At 40.4% G+C, this 20,321-nt stretch overlaps 1 protein-coding gene across 3 annotated transcripts in view; it reads left to right on the top strand.

Annotated features, from left to right (window-relative positions):
• Nucleotides 1-9,301: 9,301 nt before the first annotated feature.
• LOC137655794 (signal-induced proliferation-associated 1-like protein 1) overlaps nt 9,302-20,321 on the top strand; it is a 107,991-nt gene continuing 96,971 nt past the window's right edge. For all 3 annotated transcript variants that reach the window (XM_068389943.1, XM_068389942.1, XM_068389941.1), the window contains exon 1: nt 9,302-9,746. The gene's annotated coding sequence lies outside the window, so the exon portion shown is untranslated. The remainder of the gene's footprint in view (nt 9,747-20,321) is intronic.

Genomic DNA, 20,321 nt, shown 5'->3' with positions numbered 1-20,321 from the left:
TAATTCCGAAAACCTTTGAAAAGTTGGATGAGTTACATCTGATGAAAAGTGTTACTAAAACACCCGGTAAAGGTGTATAACAATTCTTAATTCTTCGTTTGTTTTATCTAATTTCTTGGTGTCCATTTTTGCCACACCATTATCTGATCTACTGTGATCAATGTCTAGACCAAGACCTACAGATTATGTAGGCCTACTCACGAAATACGTCATCCTTGCTGCAAGAATACTAAAGTAAAAAGAGTTGTCATGAAATCGTTACGTTAAATATGATAACAATATTGGCAGAATCAAAACAGAAAGGCTTAACCATCTTTTTAATATCATTTGGGGGCGTGTTTAGACTTATCAGCTTAGGTAAGCAAGACGCGACTTGTCCGCGTAGCCGAAGCAGATGTTTTGGAGCTTCGATCACAAGGCTTCCTGAGAGCAGTTTTTGCAAAGAGAAAAAACGTTCGATTTCAACCTGGTCTTTATACTCGCTTTCCTTAAGGATCACTTTCCCCGAGCGTAAGTACCAGCTCGATCCTGTACCGCGAGGCGCTGAGAAACTCCACTGACCCCACATCCGCCCCTTTGTTGTGCCTAGAGGGAGAGAGGTGGTGGGAGGGCTTTCCAAAGGAGTTAAGGACTGAGATAGGAGCCTAGGAGGGGGAGATACTCCGAAGGCAGAGGGTGAGCTCCCCTCCTCCGGGGTAGTCCGGAGGTGAGGTGAGCCGCGATAGAGAGTGAGAAAGGAAGGAGTCCCAGCTGCTGGTAGAGGTTCGGAGGAACGGCGTTAATAGTGCGGGTGAGAAGGAGGTATTTCGGGAGGAGGAAGAGGTCACGAGGTGAAGGGAAGGAGGAGGAGGGGAGGAAAACGAAGGGCGTGATGATGACGCACACACAGTCAGTGATAGGTGTAGAGAGGGAGGTGCAAACCGACTACAGTAGTTCCAAACCACCTCATCTTCATCATCGGGAGAAGAAGAACTATGAATGTTCCAGTGCGGATACATATAGACCTAATTAAATTTGCGCATAAAATTAGCATATTATTGCTATAGTTATAAAGGAGAAATATCTTAGTACATCTTACTTAATTCAAAACGACACATAAAACAATGCAGTTTTCTTTTTCCTCTCATTCTTCTTCTTCTCTTCACAGTTCGCTCACTTATTACGCAAAGTTAGGGAGTCTATCTCGGTCAGTGACCCAGCGGCGTTGTTGAAGTTTTCATTTATTTATAACTCTAAATAAAGAATTCATTATCTGCCAGATTTATTTTTTATCTGGCCTTAATGATGATAATAAGAATAATACAGAAGAATTTCTATAGAGTCTAGCATTCTAACGAAATAAACTGCCATTGATACTAGTCGAATTCTACTGTCATCATCTCTGTACCAACAGTATTGCAGTATTTCTACCTTCAGCGGTTACCCACAAAATCTGATTTGCAAATTGAACAACGTCATCGAAATTTAGGTTGATGTCACATTTATCTGTAATTTAAAAGACATTTTTTTTTTTCTATTCTTTGGTGCCATTTTAGGAGAAAAGGGAAACTTACCATACTCTTGCAAGATGCATTATTATTATTATTATTATTATTATTATTATTATTATTATTATTATTATTATTACTTGCTAAGCTACAACCCTAGTTGGAAAAGGAGGATGCTATAAGCCCAAGGGCTCCAACAGGGAAAATAGCCCAGTGAGGAAAAATTACAAGAGAAGTTTAAGAACAATAACAACATTAAAATAAATCTTTTACATATATACTATGAATACTTGAAAATAACAAGAGGATAAAACATTCAAAATAACAAGAAGAGAAACAAGATAGAATAGCGTTCTCGAGTGTACCCCCAAGCAAGAGAGCTCTAACTCAAGACAGTGGAAGACCATGGTACAGAGGCTATGTACACTACCCAAGACTACAAAATAATGGTTTGATTTCGGAGTTCTCCTAGAAGAGTTGTTTAGCATAGCTAAAGAGTCTCTTCTACCCATGTAAGGACCATGAAATTCGCGAATCAGTCACTCAACACTATAGATGGATGGGGGTATGGAAGATAGTGGAAAAGTGCAAAAGCCGTTTCGATAGTGAAGTAATAAAAGAAGGTAGAAAGTGGGGCAGTCCCATATGCACCTTCTAAGCAAATAGATGGGTTTCTATCATGACCTACAGAAAGAGTATTCTGTCGGTCTAGGTTTCTATTCTGTTGTCACTAAAACTCGAATGGAATCTCATAATCATCAAACCATTGGTTCTCTAGTCTTGGGTAGTGACATAGCCTCTGTACCATGGTCTTTCACTGCCTTGGGTTAGAGTTCTCTTGCTTGAGGGTACACTCGGGCACACTATTCGATCTTACTTTTCTTCCTCTTGTTTTGTTAAAGTTTTTATGGGAGATATTTACTTTAATGCTACTGTTTCTATTTTCTTTTTCCTTGTTTCCTTTCCTCACTGGGCTATTTTCCCTGTTGGAGCCCCCGGGCTTATAATATGTGCTTTTCCACTAGGGTTGTAGCTTAGCAATTAATAATAATAATAATAATAATAATAATAATAATAATAATAATCTGTCATTATTAACAGAGAAAGAGAAATGCAGTCAGTTTACGTGTCTTAGATGATAAGGCAAATTTTTTTTTTTTTTTTTTTTTACCAGAAAGAATGAGAAAAAATCGTGACAATTAACTGAAGACATGAAAGGTTTCGGCGCAATGGTCACTGATCTGGAATATGGATATTACCAAGGCCCTGGACATCACTAACCATTCGACCATGGTGAGTTGACCAAGTTATCTGCATACCATGAACTGTAATCCTGGAGGGTGTCATATACTAGATTAGGCAGCGAGAATGGAAATGAGCCATGAATACTAGCAAAATATAATAAGAGTAATAATAATAACACTGAAAGTAGCAGTATTCTCATCTTCACAGGGAAAAAATATTAGCGTTCATGGTGTGTGCTCAAGTTATGAAGTCTGACACGCCACTCCTCCTTAGGCCTATCTTACCAGGCTCTCGCAAGATTATTATTATCATTATTATTATTATTATTATTATTATTATTATTATTATTACTTGCTAAGCTACAACCCTAGTTGGAAAAGCAAGATGCTATAAGCCCAAGGGCTCCAACAGGGAAAATAGCCCAGTAAGGAAAGGTAAAAAGGAAAATTTATGCACGCCAGCCTAGGTTTTGAAAATCTAGATAAGGGACACCGAAATGAGATACACAACTCACGTCCTCAGCTTTGTCCAGAATGTCCTAGACCTACTGCATTGACTTTTCTTTTTTAAAGTGCGTTCATTGTACATTTTGTTACAAACAGGTTGAGATACTACCGCTAGAGAGTTATGTGGTCCTTTGACTGGCCAGATAGTACTACATTGGACCCTTCTCTCTGGTTACGGTTCGCTTTCCCTTTCCCTACACAAACACCGAATAGTCTGACATATTCTTTACAGATTCTCCTCAGTCTTCATACACCTGGCAACACTGAGATTACCAAACAATTCTTCTTCACCCAAGGGGCTACTGCACTGTAATTGTTCAGTGGTTACTTTCTTCTTGGTAAGGGTATAAGAGACTCATTAGCAGCTTATGTAAGCGAAGGATGCTCTAAAATCAAACCATTGTTCTCTAGTCTCGTGTAGTGACATAGCCTCTGTACCATGGTCTTCTACTGTCTTGGGTTAGAGTTCTCTTGCTTGAGGGTACACTCGGGCACACTATTCTATCTTATTCCTCTTCCTCTTGTTTTGTTAAAGTTTTTTATAGTTTATATAGGATATATTTATGTTAATGTTACTGTTCTTAAAATATTTTATTTTTCCTTGTTTCCTTTCCTCAATGGGCTGTTTTCTCTGTTGGAGCCCTTAGGCTTCTATCATCTGGCTTTTCCAACTAGGGTTGCAGCTTAGCTAATAATAATAATAATAATAATGATAATAATAATCATCATCATCATCATAAAATAATACAAATAATAATAATAATAATAATAATAATAATAATGATAATAATAATAATAATAATCATAATAATAATAATAATAATAATAATAATAATAATAATGATAATAATAATAATAATAATAGAAGAAGAAAAGAAACTAGAACAAAGATAAAGCAGGACCGTCTTTATTTCAGATATCCATATTAGTGCAAAAGAGACTACGCTAAGATTTCTTGTGGGGATTCTCTCTCTCCTTCTCTCTCCTCTCTCTCCTCTCTCTCTCTCTCTCTCTCTCTCTCTCTCTCTCTCTCTCTCTCTGGCTGAATTGACAATTAGACCGAGCTAAGAAAAAATAATATGATGAATTATATTAAAAATACACTTTCAACTAATTTATCTATCTATATATGTCTGTCTATCTATCTATCTATCTTAAGAGAGAGAGAGAGAGAGAGAGAGAGAGAGAGAGAGAGAGAGAGAGAGAGAGAGAGAGAGAGAGAGAGAGAGAGAGAGAGAGTTTTCTGATCAAGAAAATAGATTTTACAAAACTTTAGTTTTGGTATTATATATATATATATATATATATATATATATATATATATATATATATATATATATATATATATATATATACTGTATATATCAATTAGAAATTTTGTCCTTCAGATCTTTTTTTAGCAGGGCACCCATTCAACTACTGACCACACCCAACTGAGTCGACAAGAGAGAACACCTCTCATCTTCTGAAAGTTCAAACTAGGAAATGAACTTTTCGTTTTACGTTCACGTTAGAACTTTAATTAAAACGTAGAACTTTATGCAATGAAGATTCGTCTGACTCCTCGTCTTTCTCCTGGTGTGGACAAAGAAGCCTCGTATGATGCATGAACTGAAGTGCCTCCAAGACCCCAAATAATGATAGTGCGATCAGGCAGGCTCTAGGCGAAGGCTAGAGAGCAGTTTAAAACCAAGCTGACTCACGTAATATCTCTCTCTCTCTCTCTCTCTCTCTCTCCCTCTCTCTCTCTCTCTCTCTCTTCTCTCTCTCCTCTCTCTCTCTCTCTCTCTCTCTCTCTCCTCTCTCTCTCTATTGGTAATCTGTGAAAAAAATTATTTTCTTCAAAATTTCTTCCCCCAAACGTTTGGTAATTCCTTGCAATTCGTTCAAAAACTTATAGATTTATTTTGAAAGAGAAGGATCTTATAGAAATTACCTCATAATATTCATGCATAATTATCCCTGAATAAAAACTCCAGTCATGTGTATCTCAATTTTGCACTCAGCATCTAGAAAAAAAAAATTTTTTTTTAGACCTATGCTCATAGAGTCCTGATGTAAGGAATTCTCTATCAGCATAATCTTTCCTATATAATAAAGAGTGAGTGTCTGGCTATATATATATATATATATATATATATTATATATATATATATATATATATATATATATATATATATTCCTTTCTAAGGATTGGTGTATCACCATGGTCACCAAAGCTGTACTACTCAGGGCCACCCACAATAGGTTGGTTTGCTGTGAACAATCAGACGAAAAATCTCCCACCATCACCAATCGGCAGTGACTAGCGTGTTGATGAAAAACTGGCTAAACTTTAGACATACAGAAGGACATGTCTGAGGCATTTGTCTTGCAGTGGACTGGAAACGGTTGCATTTGATGTTGTGTGTGTGTGTATATATATATATATATATATATATATATATATATATATATATATATATATATATATATATAGAGAGAGAGAGAGAAGAGGAGAGGAGGAGAGAGAGAGAGAGAGAGAGAGAGAGAGGAGAGAGAGAGGAGAGAGAGAGAGAGAGAGGAGAAGTTTAGCAGGTGGTGTAATGAAAATATTAGCATTGTTGTAGCCTCCAGATGATATTCTCTCTCCTCTCTCTCTCTCTCTCTCTCTCTCTCCTCTCTCTCTCTCTCTCTCTCTCTCTCTCTCCTCTCTCTCTCTCTCTCTGTGCCCCGCCATGCATCAGGATATACTATTACATGATGGTGGGCGTCTATGAAATTGAACAAGCACGTCATGCTCTTAAATTTCAATTTTGCCATTTGCGTCCCAAATTTGACTCTACAGGAAGTTATTCATGAAAGTTCTTCTTCAGACATTACGGAAGACAAAGTTGTTCTCCTGGGACAGATATGTGACCCGTATGACATATGTATGTCCCATGAGATCGGGTCTTATGTGGTGACAAATGTCGGAAGTTTGTCAATGTAGGAATATCTCAGTTTAGTCATTAGACCTATTGATATATGGTTAGCCATTCATCTGTGGTCCGTTGTGATCTTATTATTATTATTATTATTATTATTATTATTATTATTATTATTATTATTATTATTATTATTATTATTATTAGCTAATCTACAACCAAAGTTCTAAAAGCAAGATGCTATAAGCCCAAGGGCTCCAAAAAGGGAAAAATAGCGCATGAGGCATGGAAACAGGTAATCAAATAAACTACGCGAGAAGTAATAAAGTCAAAATATTTTAAGAAACGTAACATCATAGAATTAGATTTTCCATGTATAAACCATAAAAACATAAAAAAGAGGAAGAGAAATAAGATAGAATAATGTGACCGAGTGTAACCTCAAGCAAGATAACTAATTGATATTCGGCGAGCAATTTTTCGTAAAGAAAATTCTGTTATACGCTAACTGTTACTCAGTTATTCGATCTCTTATTTTTCTCGTCAGTTGTCATTCAATAAATATAAATATGTTACCAAATGCTTTCAATGAAGCGAACTCATGGAACCGAAAGATTCTACGAAAATCAACAGTGTCAGGAAATATCTAAGGACTTCTTCCTCTTCTTCTTCTTCTGTCTTTCTTGATGACAAGTTACAATAAGCAAAACTGTAGGCTCAGCTGAAGGAAGTCGAGATTTATCAGTCTCTCAAAAGAACCGGAAATACCAGCAAAACGCGTAGATGGCACACGCAGCATAGTCTTACACATGTCCGTATGGCTGGCTGGACCTGGGTGTTAATAAAAGTCTAATTATATTTAGACCTTGGGCTTAAAAATCCTTGTTTCCTAGTCAAGTCATACAGTACCTGTATATTGAACATACAATGAAACACTTAAAGGAACTATTCTCTTCTTTTCAGGATTTATTTTTATAGATCTAACAAGGATTTATGAATTTGGGCTAAGAGAAAAGACAGCTAGATGGGAAAAAAGGAAGAAAGATGGGCAGTAAAGTAAAGGATATGCGCAAGTGCAGATAGGAGCCTAAGGAACAGTGCACCGCGGGAGGTGTGTTTGACGTCACTACGCCCCTACGAATCTATCTTTTAATAATTTCATTGAATTACAATAATAGAACAGCCGTTTTTACATTCACAATGAAGAATAAATGATAGACGAGTGAAAAATAGCATTATTTATTGTAAGAGGTGGCTGAAAAAACAGGTTGTTTCAAAATATAGTTAATTTTTCCAGTTAAAGATCGCAATGAATATAAGTTACCTCCGTAAACAAGTTGCATAACATATTTTCAACGTACTTTTCACAGAAGAAATTGCAATTGGAACTTTTATACCCAGTCCATGAGTCATTTCCTTCATAAGAAGAACACAATATGCCTCATGACCATTCAGGGTATGCACTGTATATCCTGTAATATGGGAAAGTACAGAAAGACGAAAAAGAAAAAAAAAATGTTCTAAAAACGCAATCCAGTAAAGAATACAAATCAGTTTGAATAAGCAAGTCATTTGTTATATTATTCATGCATGAACTATTTGCTGTAGTTTCACGGACAAATATGTTGCAAGCCAATGCCAACATCTACAGCCTGGTGGCAACCGTACGTTTAGCGTATAAAGCGTATGTGTATGTATGTACGTACGTGTGTACGCGCATTGTACTGTGTGGGTAGCGTCGGGCACTGGCTGTCCCCCCAGGGAAGATCTTCCGCCCACTTACCTAAACAATGGAGAAACATTACAAAAAAACATTATGTTTCTAAATATCTATGCCATGTAATATTCCGCACGCCACTTAAATGACTGGAATAAGACGCATTGAGTAATGGAGAACAGGAATATCCCCCAGTGAGTCAGATTATAGTGTTGAAATTGCTGTGGAGACAGCCATTGCTCTTTCTCGTCCCTTGTAGCAACTGACTAGGGAGAGAGTCGGGGGGGGGGGGGGGGCGACTTGGGGTCCAGGATGACAACTATGACCACACAAAGGAACTCGCCCAAGAGTTTTATTTATAAGAATACGCAAATACTTTTGGAGTTTGGTGTAGAGCAACCCATTTTTATGAATTTCCACGTGGCTGATGTTGTTGTGCAGGTAGAAATGAACTCGACTTATTTTAAGGAGCCCTTGGGCTTGGAGGGAGAGGAGGGTGGTAAAGTGAACAGAGAGAGGCGTTTACCCTCCACACTTTTTCTCCCTTTCTCTGGTAAGCAACGCAATCGTTGATAATGGCGTATTTTAACATCCCACTGAAGATTATTTGGTTTATGAATGCGTAAACCTGCTTAGAATTGTGTTTTAAGGGGCTGCACATTGAAGGATAAACATTCACTCCCCCTTCATACCTTCAACCCATCAAGCTCACCGCAAAAGTTTCCAGCTATTTATTTTTATTTCAATTATACTAAATAATAATCAACGTTTATCAATGACCTATTACAAATATTTAAAGAGTATTATATGCAAGGCTTTGAAATATAAGTTAAGGAGCTACAAATTACAAAATAAGCCATTAAGATCACCTTTTAATACCTTCATATTTTCAGCAAACTCTAGTAAAGTTTTAAACTTATGACTGAATTATATCATTTCCTAAAGCTATGGAGCATTGATTCATAAATATACAGTTTTTATATGAAATTGAAAAGTATTGGATGCTTCACAGGTACTAAATAAGTTAAAGAAAATTATTATACTTATCGAAAAATATTATTTTAAATTCACTAATGGCAACTTACGCGTCTCCCCTCCCAAACCCCCTCAGACTACAACAGTACACAAGTTGGTCTCATTCTTGCCAGATATGGGAATTTATCCTTAGATTTGGGAATTTTGCGTGTCAGATGGGGATATTTTGTACAAATTTCTATAAAGAAGAAACAAAGATGAGTAAACCTTAATATCGTTGCAGTTAGTTTGCTTGCATTTATATGAAATATAGTGAGTAATTTCTATATTAGTAAAGCCTACAGGATCAGAAGAAAATATATTTGGGAAAATGGAGATTTTTGGTGTTGTTTTGAGGATTTTTTATCACGAGTTTTGGGGATTTTTACACTAACCATCTGGTGGCAACACTGCTCATTCATTGTGTGTTCCCTCCGTATAGTGGAGAGAGTGTCGAAGTGTATTCATCCACCTAATACATTATGCTGGAAGCGAATTTATCATTCAGTGCTCGGAAGGAGTTAGTGAAGATCAAATAGTGTAAAAGGAAATGATAGAAATAAGGATAACTAGGGTAAATACCCCCTAAAATATGAGGTGTAACCATCAAGTGTTTCTGGAGTCCTGTGTATTTCTCGTGGCTGTGTAAGAAGTGTAAGTGACTCAGTGATTGTTCCTCGAAGGAAAGTGCAACCTTTGCACGTTGCCTCTGTTATCTTATCGTTATCTGTGAGGAAATGCTGATCAGATTATCTTTATATATTTAAAATTCCCATTTTTTTAAAGTGACGAATTCATGATTACTGATGGATTATTAGAAGCCAACAGCTCGGCTCGTCATCAACATACAACAACGGATTTTAACACTTTAGTGAGTATTTTACTTTAATAAGTTAGTATTTAATTCGATAAGTGAGTTTTTTTTTATTTCTATAATGCAATTCTTATTTTCGATCCCTTATGGTAGTTTGAAGGAGAAGCAAAGAATTGGCTTGTGGCTTTTTCAAGGTGTCGGTTTGAGTAAGTTGACGTCATTGAATACTTCAGTTGATAAGAACCTTAAGAATATACAATTTTAATTGATGAATAAGTTACTTATTTACTTACTTTAAGGGCCACTTTTCTGGCCCTACACTGCAAAGTAACCCTATTCTCTGCAGTACCTTTCATAGTTAATTCTATCAAATACATTGCAAGGCATTTAGCATTTCACAAAGCATATATCTCGTTTTTTTGTCAAATCCACATTATTAAAGCGCTAGGAAAACAATTTTTAATGTTATTTTTCTTAAAAGATATTTTATTTTTCCTAGTTTCATTTCCTCACTGGGCTATTTTCCCTGTTGGAGCCCTTGCGCTTATAGCATCCTGCTTTTCCAACTAGGGTTGTAGCTTAGAAAGTTATGATAATATAATAATAATGTAGTGGGAGCTTATTGTATAGTCTTGGTGTCGCATATTTAAAATGCTAGTTTAGTGTGGGACTTTTGTAGATTGGCGGACACAGGTCAGCGGAGGAATATAAGAAGGGAAGTTGAATATGATTTTACTAAATGAAAAAAAAATACAGCTTAACCCTAAAATATCCTTACCTAACCTTATCTATGTTGATGTGTCCTTACCTAGGTGTTAACGCTCTCTCAGTCATCTTTATGGTGAAATTATAGAATAGTACAATAAATGGTTTGTAGAAGATAATGCTGTCACTTAGTGTATTTTGTGGTGGTTTGAAATTATTTTTATAATTCTGGCAAAAATCCATAGTTTTGGCGTTAGGATGGGTTGTCTACCTTAACTGAATCGCTATGTGTCTGCGGTTCGTATCGTCATCAATAACGTTTGAAAACAACTTTTGATATACTGTGTACGAGGTAAATATATATACACACACACACATATATATGTATGTATATATATATATATATATATATATATATATATATATATATATACAGTATATATATTATATATATATGTGTATGTGAGACCAGGTGTCATGAAAAATGGTTATAGTAATATAAGAATAGTATTCGTGATCAGAATCCAGTAATAGTAATAAAACGTGATCAAAACACAACGCTTTTGTTTCTCAGGACTCCCGGGCAAATTGAAAACATGATTTGACTGTAGCCTTGTCCATCGTACTAAGAAAATCTCCTTACTTAATTGAGCGTATTTACCTGTATGTTGGTACCCCAGATTAACACGTTTATTGGTCTTTGTTTCACTATGCGCATTAGCCAAGTTTGTTATTATTTTAGCTTTGTTGTAATTATGTAATTTATAACTTTTTTCAGTGGGTTTTTGCTCGACCGTAGCTCGCTGCGCTTGCAATTCAACATTATCTCGTTGTTCCTATATTCTGGCAAGTGAAACATGACTTGTAGCTTCGCTCTCCAGCCTCTGTTCGAACAGACAATTTTACCCTAACCTTTCATTAAATAAAATATGAGCTTTAATTGGAACGTATATCACGATATTGAAAACAAATAACCAGGAGGTTTAGAATAGAAAACGTTCAAATAAGTACCTTACGACAGAAGCACCACCTATCAGTTTTTTTCTGAACTACCGGGAGGGAGGAGGTTTCTGTGGAAGGTGCGAAGATGACAAAAAGGCTGAACAGAATTTTTTAAAGATTAAAATTTTTAATTTTGTTAGTGGAAGTTTCTGCTAGTACTATATGGGGTTCAGAATAGTGTATTTGGAAAGATCTACAGTATTCAATGATACGAATTTCAATGTCCCAACTAATACTGCACTGTTCGTTAATGAAACCATCTCTACTAGGATTTGTTGGTGGGTGTGTCCGTCGTTCATCAAACTACCAATTTCTGACAGCAAAGTCAACTTTATTTTAAAATCATAACTAATATCATGACTCAACAGTTGAAGAGACAAGACTTTCTTTTTTTTCTGAGGGTTTCGATAATATGGATTTAACAATTAATGTGGAGGATTCACTGCACTTTGAATACCTATGCGATATAGTGTAATATACGACAAAAAGATTTTGTATTTTCTGAAGTGCGTAGGGTTTCCCTGTGTGTTAGGACCAGGAAAACAGGCCTCAAAGTAAAGTAAGTCAATATATGACCAGATTGTTCATCATAGAGGCCGAATGTTTTTTAACTTTGCTCGTACATTGTTCGAAGATGTGGCACTTCTGCAGGTCGTTGGGTCGCCAGGCCTGGCGTTCACATAGAAAATGGGAATTCTTGATAACCCAAAGGATTTGTAGCAGGTTGGGTACATGAGATCAATGCTTTATTAGGTATGTTGAAGCAGGTTTAATTATGCTAGGTTAAGTTGGTTCGGACGATTTTATTTGTTTTACGAACAGTGACGCAACTTTCTACAAACATGGGGTAAATCAGACCTATGAATAAGGACAATTTATCCTAACCCTTTTACCCCCAGGCTGTTTGGAACTTTCCAACCCTTAACCCCCAGGGGTTATTTTTTTTCAAGCACATTTTGCAGTATATTTTTTTTAAATTGCTCTAACAGCCTTAATTTTCATCATAGAGAGGTCAGGTTGGTCTCATTCTCTTGGGAAATGCCTGAAGTTTCTCAAACATTTATCAAAAATCTGAAAAAAAAAATTGTAAATAGCAGTTTTTTTGCAAGGACCTACCGGTACGTCCATGGGGGTAAAGGGATGTGTTTTGTGAAACGTACCAGTACGTCCTTTTGGGGTAAAACGGCTAAGTTGTGCGAGGGGGTGGTTTGTTTGCTAGTGACGGTGCAATGGTATACATTTACCACAGCGGCATTCAGGACGTTAGAATAAATGGTATGTACAAAGTAGTGTGTATTTCAAAGGAATCTGATCTTTGATTAGGAAAATACCGTAGTTGTTTCGGATATGCAGGATCCTCTTCAAGAAGAAGAGTGGGAAATTAGGATTTTCAACAAAGCGGCTGAGATAAAACCCAACAAGGTTATTGAATGAACGTGCGTCGCTACCTAGAAATCCCAAACAGACAAATATAATACTCAATTTGGGAGCAGGGATCTCCAAAATGCCTGACATCTTCAAAAACACCAAATAACAGAGAGCTACGAAAAACACGTCCGAACGTTCACGGGTACTAACAAGGAATGATGGGAGGAGGATAGGGGGGGGGGGGGGAGGCAGTAGCTGTAGTGAATGACACCTCGTAGTAACGGGAGATTTTGAGGAGGGAGAAGTCTAGTTGGAAAGGAACCTCTGGTAGTGGTATCACTCTCCCCAGTTTTAATACCGACACCCTTTAGGGCTGTGCGAGCTGGATATATTCCTAGCATTCCATGCAACTTTTTTCTCTAGTATATTTAGCAGTATTTATACCTTTGAAATGGTGCTTTAAGGAGCATTTCACTGGGCGACACAGGTTCCTCGCCCAGAAATAGATTTTTCCTTCGTCAAAATCCCTTTTTTTAATTTGGGAAAACAAAAAACGAGGAATGCAGTATATGGATGCTCAACCTCCCTGAAACTAGGACGCTTGATTTCTCCTCAGTTACTTACCAGGGAGGTGCAAACCCAACCACCCAGATCCCCCCACATGTTCTACAATGCTGTTATACTTTAAAAACCTTCAATAAATCCCTAGTGCCATACTCTGAAGAGAAATGAACACTAATCGTCATCTTTGTAATTGATTTTAATTCATTTAACAGATTGACATTGGCTTCTCTTCTTAGTTTATATATGACAAATCTGTTTTAACATTATTATTATTATTATTATTATTATTATTATTACTTGCTAAGCTACAACCCTAGTTGGAAAAGCAGGATGCTACAAGCCCATGGGCCCCAACAGGGAAAATAGCTCAGTGAGGAAAGGAAACAAGGAAAAATTAAATATTTTAAGGACAGCAACAACATCTAAATAAATATTTCAATATAAACTGTAAAAACTTTATCAAAACAAGAGAAAGAGATACAAGGTAGAATAGTGAGCCCAAGTGTACCCTCAAGCAAGAGAACTCTAATCCAAGACAGTGGAAGACCATGGTACAGTGGCTATGGCACTACCCAAGACTAGTGAACAATGGTTTGATTTTGGAGTGTCCTTCTCCCAGAAGAGCTGCTTACGATAGTTAAAGAGTCTCTTCTACCCTTACCAAGAGGAAAGTGGCCACTGAACAATTACAGTACAGTAGTTAATCCCTTGGGTGAAGCATAAATGTTTGGTAATCTCAGTGTTGTCAGGTGTATGAAGAAAGAGGAGAATCTGTAAAGAATATGCCAGACTATTCGATGTGTGTGTAGGCAAAGGGATAGTAAATCGTAACCAGAGAGAAGGATTCAATCTAGTATTGTCTGGCCAGTCAAAGGACCCCATTGATCTGAAGGTATTTTATATATTTTTTTTTTCATTATTTCTCATATATACTGGTAGTTTACTTATATATTTCCTTTCATCACTGGGCTATTTTCCCTGTTGGAGCCCTTAGGCTTATAACATCATGCTTTTCCAACTGATAATAATAACAAATAGTTTTTTTATGATGATTCACTTGTGTGAAGAATTTTTTGGATATTTTGTACTTGATAAAATTCTCACAAATAATTTCATGAGTAGAAGCCGATTGTCGTAAGAATATAACAACCCTTGGTATCTAATGAAATTTGCAGAAACAGTAGCACTACTCGGACGTTCACACTAAAGTCACTCGTGTCAACTTATGCTCCAATTCCAAGTTCGTCGTTGATCAGAAGAACCAATCAGTTTTCAACATTATCCGTGTTCCCACAATTCAATAGGTAAAACAAAATACAGTTTGGCATTCCCACCCATTTTTTTCTGTTGGAGCTTTGGGCTTATAGCATCCTGCACTTTTAACTAGGGTTGTAGCTTAGCTAATAATAATAATAAAAAAAAAAAACAATAATGTGATGAGCAGCCCGTACACGATCCCTTTTAGACATCGTTGGAACTTGAGTAGATCTTTATGACTAACAGTAAATATCAACAAATTTTTTGGTGAATTTTACTCAGTGATAATCAAGATTTTGTATTTTTATGTATTGACAATGAGATTTGATAGCAAAGAAAAAGTAGCTGATATCCTTTATGGTTTAAACTATAATCTTACAATTTTATTTTCACGATCTGCATTGTGAATGTTTATGACAAATAATGTTAGTGATATTAATATCATTAATCTGATTACATACTGTATTTGTATATGATCAAGCTAAGGTACCATATACTATATGTACTGAATTGCTATTATCATATGTTGATTGAAAACAGTTGTTACAAAGTTCCTTTAGATATTGTTAGAGCAATGTTTCTTATACTTGAAGTACTGTATCATGATAAAAGACAGGTACTTTTATCACAAAAAATAATTAAAAAAGAGGAAAAATATAAACAAATCAACATTGTTCTGCAATGGTAGAAATCTCACCCGTGTATGTATAACTTTGTACAGACGAGTCATTGTGCCTTGTATCAGAGGGAAGATGCCTCGGATAGGGAGAAATGTGGGGTCGTTGCTCTTAACTCCACTTTGTACTTATACTTCAATGTGTTTTCCTCAAAATCTAATGGATTTGTCCTTGGGTCATACCCCATGTGTCCACCAAGTTTCGTTGAAATTGGTTGTACTGTTTTAGCGTAATATTGTTCGGAAATAAAAGAATAAACTAACGAAATGTTTGTTGTTTACTCAACATACGATTACTGTACTAGCCCACCCTCGTTTTTCACATTTTCATTCGTCACGATTTCGCTCGTTCGCCACACAGAGAACCGTATAACCTATTACATAAGAAATCACATTCACGAGAAGTACTTCCCCGGTGCGACGATTTCAAAGCCCGCTCTCTTTTTCACCCAGCTCGCTTTGCGCGACTTCCCCCTCCGCCCAGCACGACATACCTTCTTAAGGTCCCTTGGCCTCAGGCTTGAATACTCTCTCCTCGCTTGTGCATCTCCAGCATCGTTCCTTTTTGGGCAAAGTCATGTTTTCATGTAAAAAAGTGATGTATTTGTATGTAGTAGTACATACTTCTGGACATTGCTTTTATTTACGGGGTAATGTACTCAAGATGTGTGACTCTCTACAGTATTGTACAAGAGACAACACATCAGGAGTTGCGTCATGCTTTAAGACTGCTGCATAGAACTTCTTACGAAAATGGTTACTGCTCTTTGTATAAAACATGTACACTAAGTTAATCTTAAATGCAGTATCATAGCATAAATTTTTTACAGTAAAGTATTACAGTAATATATAGTATTGTTTATTAACTATACTGTACTGTACAGTACTGTATGTAAATTACTAGCCTACATGTACTGTACTCCATATCTCTTAGTGTGTGTTTAGTGCTTTCACTACGTGCTTTTGATTTCGCTCCCTTGTGCTTTCCTAGTGTTTTAGTGCTTTTCCTTTGTGGCTTGCTTGTGTCTACGGCCCTTTGTGTTGCGTTATGGAACACGTTCGCCGTTGTCCTGGGCCTAGGGCCGGTAGATCATGCGGGGCTTTTCTGTCTAAGCCCGATATTGACCCGCATACGTTGTGTACCTCGTGTAGGGGTAAAGCTTGTTCGCCGTCGGATAAGTGTTCCGAATGTGCCGATTGGCCCGAAGTCCAGTGGATAAAATTCCGTACCAAAAAGAAGAAGGCATCGAAGAAGTCCCCTAGGAAGACTAGCGTTTCTTCCCCTGCGACTTCAGCAGGAGAAGGGTCAGGTAGGGTACAGCCGCCTTCCCCTACCCAAAGTAAGGGGCGAGGTAAGTCCAGGGAGAACAAGCAGTTGGCTCCTCTTTCCCAAGAGAGGGAATTTGTGGGCGGTCCTTCGTTGGCCAAGGCAACTCAGGCGACCGTAAGTGAGTGTAGTGGGGGTCCGGGGGACGTGGCTCTCTCTCATAGGGGCCACGTCTCGTCGGGGGACCCCATGTGGTCTAATAGTGTCCCTTTTTCTTCGTCAGGTTCCTGGGTGGAAGTTCCAGGGGCATCAGCGACGGATGGCGGCGTCGGCAGAGAGGAGTCCCCGCAAGAAGATCCATTGGCTTGGGACGTACCGAGGACTCCGATGAGGTCCCCACTGGATATGGAGGAAGGCCTTGGCGAGGCCTTCCCCGGTTTGGCGGGCCCGTCGGGATGGTTGCCGCCGAAGACTTCGCTACAGGAGAGTCTCCCCATTCCTTCTCCGTCAGGGGTACGGCGTAGCCCCAAGAAAACGCAGTCAAGTGCTAGGTCCCGATACGGGGGTCAGTCTTTCTCGTCAGGACGTGACTTCGGATTCGTCAAGCAGTGAACGGAGGAGACGACAGAGGAGGAAACGAGATCGGTCGGTGCGGAGGAACTCCCCTTTGCGGTCTCCCACAAGATCTCGGGACAGGGTGAGTCCCAGTTCCCCTCCTCCCAAAAGCAGGAGAACAACCCCCCCGGTAGGGACGTGGAAACGAGGTCGGTCTGTGCGGAGGAACTCCCCTTCGCGGTCTCCCACAGGATCTCGGGACAGGATGAGTCCCCGTTCCCCTACACCCAAAAGCAGGAGACCAGTCTCTCCGAAAGGGACGTGGGTGTTCGTCCCAGGGAACAACTTTAAAGACTTTTCCAAGCCTATTGGTTCGACACATGAGCGGGCAGGAGACAGTCCCCCTAGAAGGACCTCCACGTGCCGCGCCAGGGAATCACCAGATGACCGAAGGGCTACATCTTGCAGGCCTAAGACCCGTCCTGGAGACGTTTATCCCGCCCAGCGCAGGGGGCCGTCGTCTAGGCCGGGCAGCCTCGACAGGTCTCCCCTTCGAGACCCCAGAAGGGGAAGGACACCTCCGTCGAACTATCTCACGGAGGACACCGTTTCACCGAAAAAGGCCACGAAGAGGAGAGAGACGGCGGACGTCGAAGGTAAAGGGAACCGTGGACCCCGCCATCACGGCAGAGACCGAGATCACGATTCGCCCCGTCGGTCGGAAGGAGGGGAGGGCGAGTCGTCGGTGACGGAGGACTCCACGTACAGGAGAGTCCTTGCCTTAATTAGGGGTTATAACAACCATACAGAACCCGCCACTCAAGAGGAAGAACCCTGGACTTCAGGCCTGAACAAGTTCATAGCTGTCCCCGCCCAGAAAAAGTCCTCTCTCTCTCTTCCCGAGGCCAGTAACGTGGGGATTGGAAAGACTCACATCGATAAGGTCATATCCCGCAATAGCGACTCCTGCAGGGGTCACAGCTCAGCAAAGCTCCTACAGGGTTTGAAGTCGCAAACGAAAGACTACTCTTTAGAAAATAGGCCGACCGGTGCGTGCAAGACCGAGGAAACCATAGACATCCTGTGCCAGGGCATCTCCGACGGGAGGGCATCGGCAGCATCTACCTTCTTCTCCCCTTCCGAGTCGGCAATGATGGAGGAGATGTCCAAGGACTTAGTTAATGTGGCCTCCTGGCTGGATTGGTGGGCCACCACCCTAGTAGGCACCCAGATTCCTACAGACTCCATGGAACCTGCAAAACGGGAGGCTCTGAATGAGTTGCTGGGGTCAGGTAGCCGCGCCCTTAAATTCCTGACCTTTCAGTCTTTGGCTCTCTCCGCAAACTGGATTCTCCGGAGAAGAGACGCCCTAGTCAAGAACCTTCCCATTAAGATTCCTGACAGGGAAGCGAAAGCCTTGAAGACCTGCTCCGTCTGGGGGGAGCAGCTTATTCCGACGAAGAAGGCGGAAGAGGTCGTGGAGAAGTTGGCCAAAAAGAGGGAGCTACCTACCCTGAAGCCACAGACGGCACGCCGCCCCATCTTCAGGAGGCCAGTGACAGAAGCACCCATGGCCGCGCGTACCGCACCAACTCAAGGAAGGAGGGAACCCTCGTCAGGACAGTGGTCTTCCTCTGTGGTTCCCCCCCGAAGAGGTTTATCTTCTAACCCCCCAACGTATAGGTCTTCTTTCTACTCCTCCAGGAGGGGGAGAACAGGCCGTTCCTCCCGTAGGAGATAAGATGGGAGGCCCCCCTCCCCTGCCCAAGCCTCAGGTAGGGGGATGCCTCATACGCACTTGGCAAGCATGGAAGCTCCACGGAGCAGATCCGTGGACAGTAACAGTACTAAAGGAGGGCTACAGGATCCCCTTCATGGAAGAGACACCCCCCCTAGTTCCAGCAACGCAGGCAGACTGGTTGGTGCCCAAGGACCTGGCGAAGAGGGCAGCGTTGGACGAAGAAGTCAAGACGTTGCTGCAGAAGGGAGCTTTAGAAACAGTGACATTCCCGGGTCCGGGGTTCTACAGCCGCCTGTTCCTAGTGGAAAAAGCGACAGGAGGGTGGAGACCTGTAATAGACCTGTCAGCCCTCAACAGGTTTCTCAGGAAAGTGACCTTCAAAATGGACACTCCAAGAACGGTCATGGCATCCTTGAGAGAGGGCGACTTTATGATTTCTATAGACCTCAAGGACGCCTACTTCCAAGTGCCCATTCATCCGTCAAGCAGGAAGTTTCTCCGGGTCAAGTGGGGTGCCCAGGTGTTACAATTCAAGGCCCTATGCTTCGGTCTTTCAACAGCCCCCCAGGTATTCACGAGGGTCTTTACGACGGTCTCCATATGGGCCCACGAACGGGGCATTTGACTCATCAGATACCTGGACGACTGGTTACTCCTTTCATCCTCAAAGGAAGACTTGAAACAACAGGGCGAAGATCTTCTTCAATTGTGCAAGACCCTGGGCATCGTGGTCAACTTGGAGAAATCACAGCTAACCCCATCCAACAGGAGGACGTACCTGGGAATGGTCCTGGATTCGTTACAGGTCAAGGCATTCCCAACCACGGAAAGGCTGGACAACCTGGATCGAGTGCTCCGGCCCTTCCTTCTGGGTCGCCCCAGAAGAGCGAAGGATTGGCAAAGGTTGGTAGGGCACCTGGTGTCCCTAGAGAAGCTGGTACCTCACGGGAGACAGAACTTAAGGGTGGTTCAATGGAACTTAAAAGAACATTGGAACCAGAAAAGTTCCCCGGACATTGTGGTTCCTCTCCTTCAGGAGTCCAGGAAGGCCTTGGAATGGTGGCAGGATCGGTCGAACACCCTAAGGGGGATGCCACTGTCCTCCCAACCTCCGGAGGTCCTTCTCTTCACGGACGCATCGAAGGACGGGTGGGGAGCCCATCTCCGGGAAAAGACAGCAAAGGGGGCGTGGTCAGAGGGGGAGAAATCCCTACACATAAATATCCTGGAAATGAGAGCGGTCCAAGAAGCCTGCAACCACTTCGAGGAGGACATGAGAGGGCATTCGGTGGCCCTAATGTCAGACAATGCAACGGTGGTGGCTTACGTGAAGAAGGAGGGGGGACTGAGATCAAAGGAGTTGTGCGAACTAGCCCTTCAAATCCTAAAATGGGCGGAACAGAAGGACGTCATCCTGACGGCAAGGTTCATTCCAGGGAAGAACAACGTCCTAGCAGACGGCCTCAGCAGAGTGGGGCAAGTGGTAGCGACAGAATG

This window comes from Palaemon carinicauda, chromosome 16 (assembly GCF_036898095.1).
Source record: "Palaemon carinicauda isolate YSFRI2023 chromosome 16, ASM3689809v2, whole genome shotgun sequence".
Taxonomy (NCBI): domain Eukaryota; kingdom Metazoa; phylum Arthropoda; class Malacostraca; order Decapoda; family Palaemonidae; genus Palaemon; species Palaemon carinicauda.
Note: the sequence above shows the minus strand (reverse complement) of the source record. Positions and strands in the feature narration are given on the sequence as shown.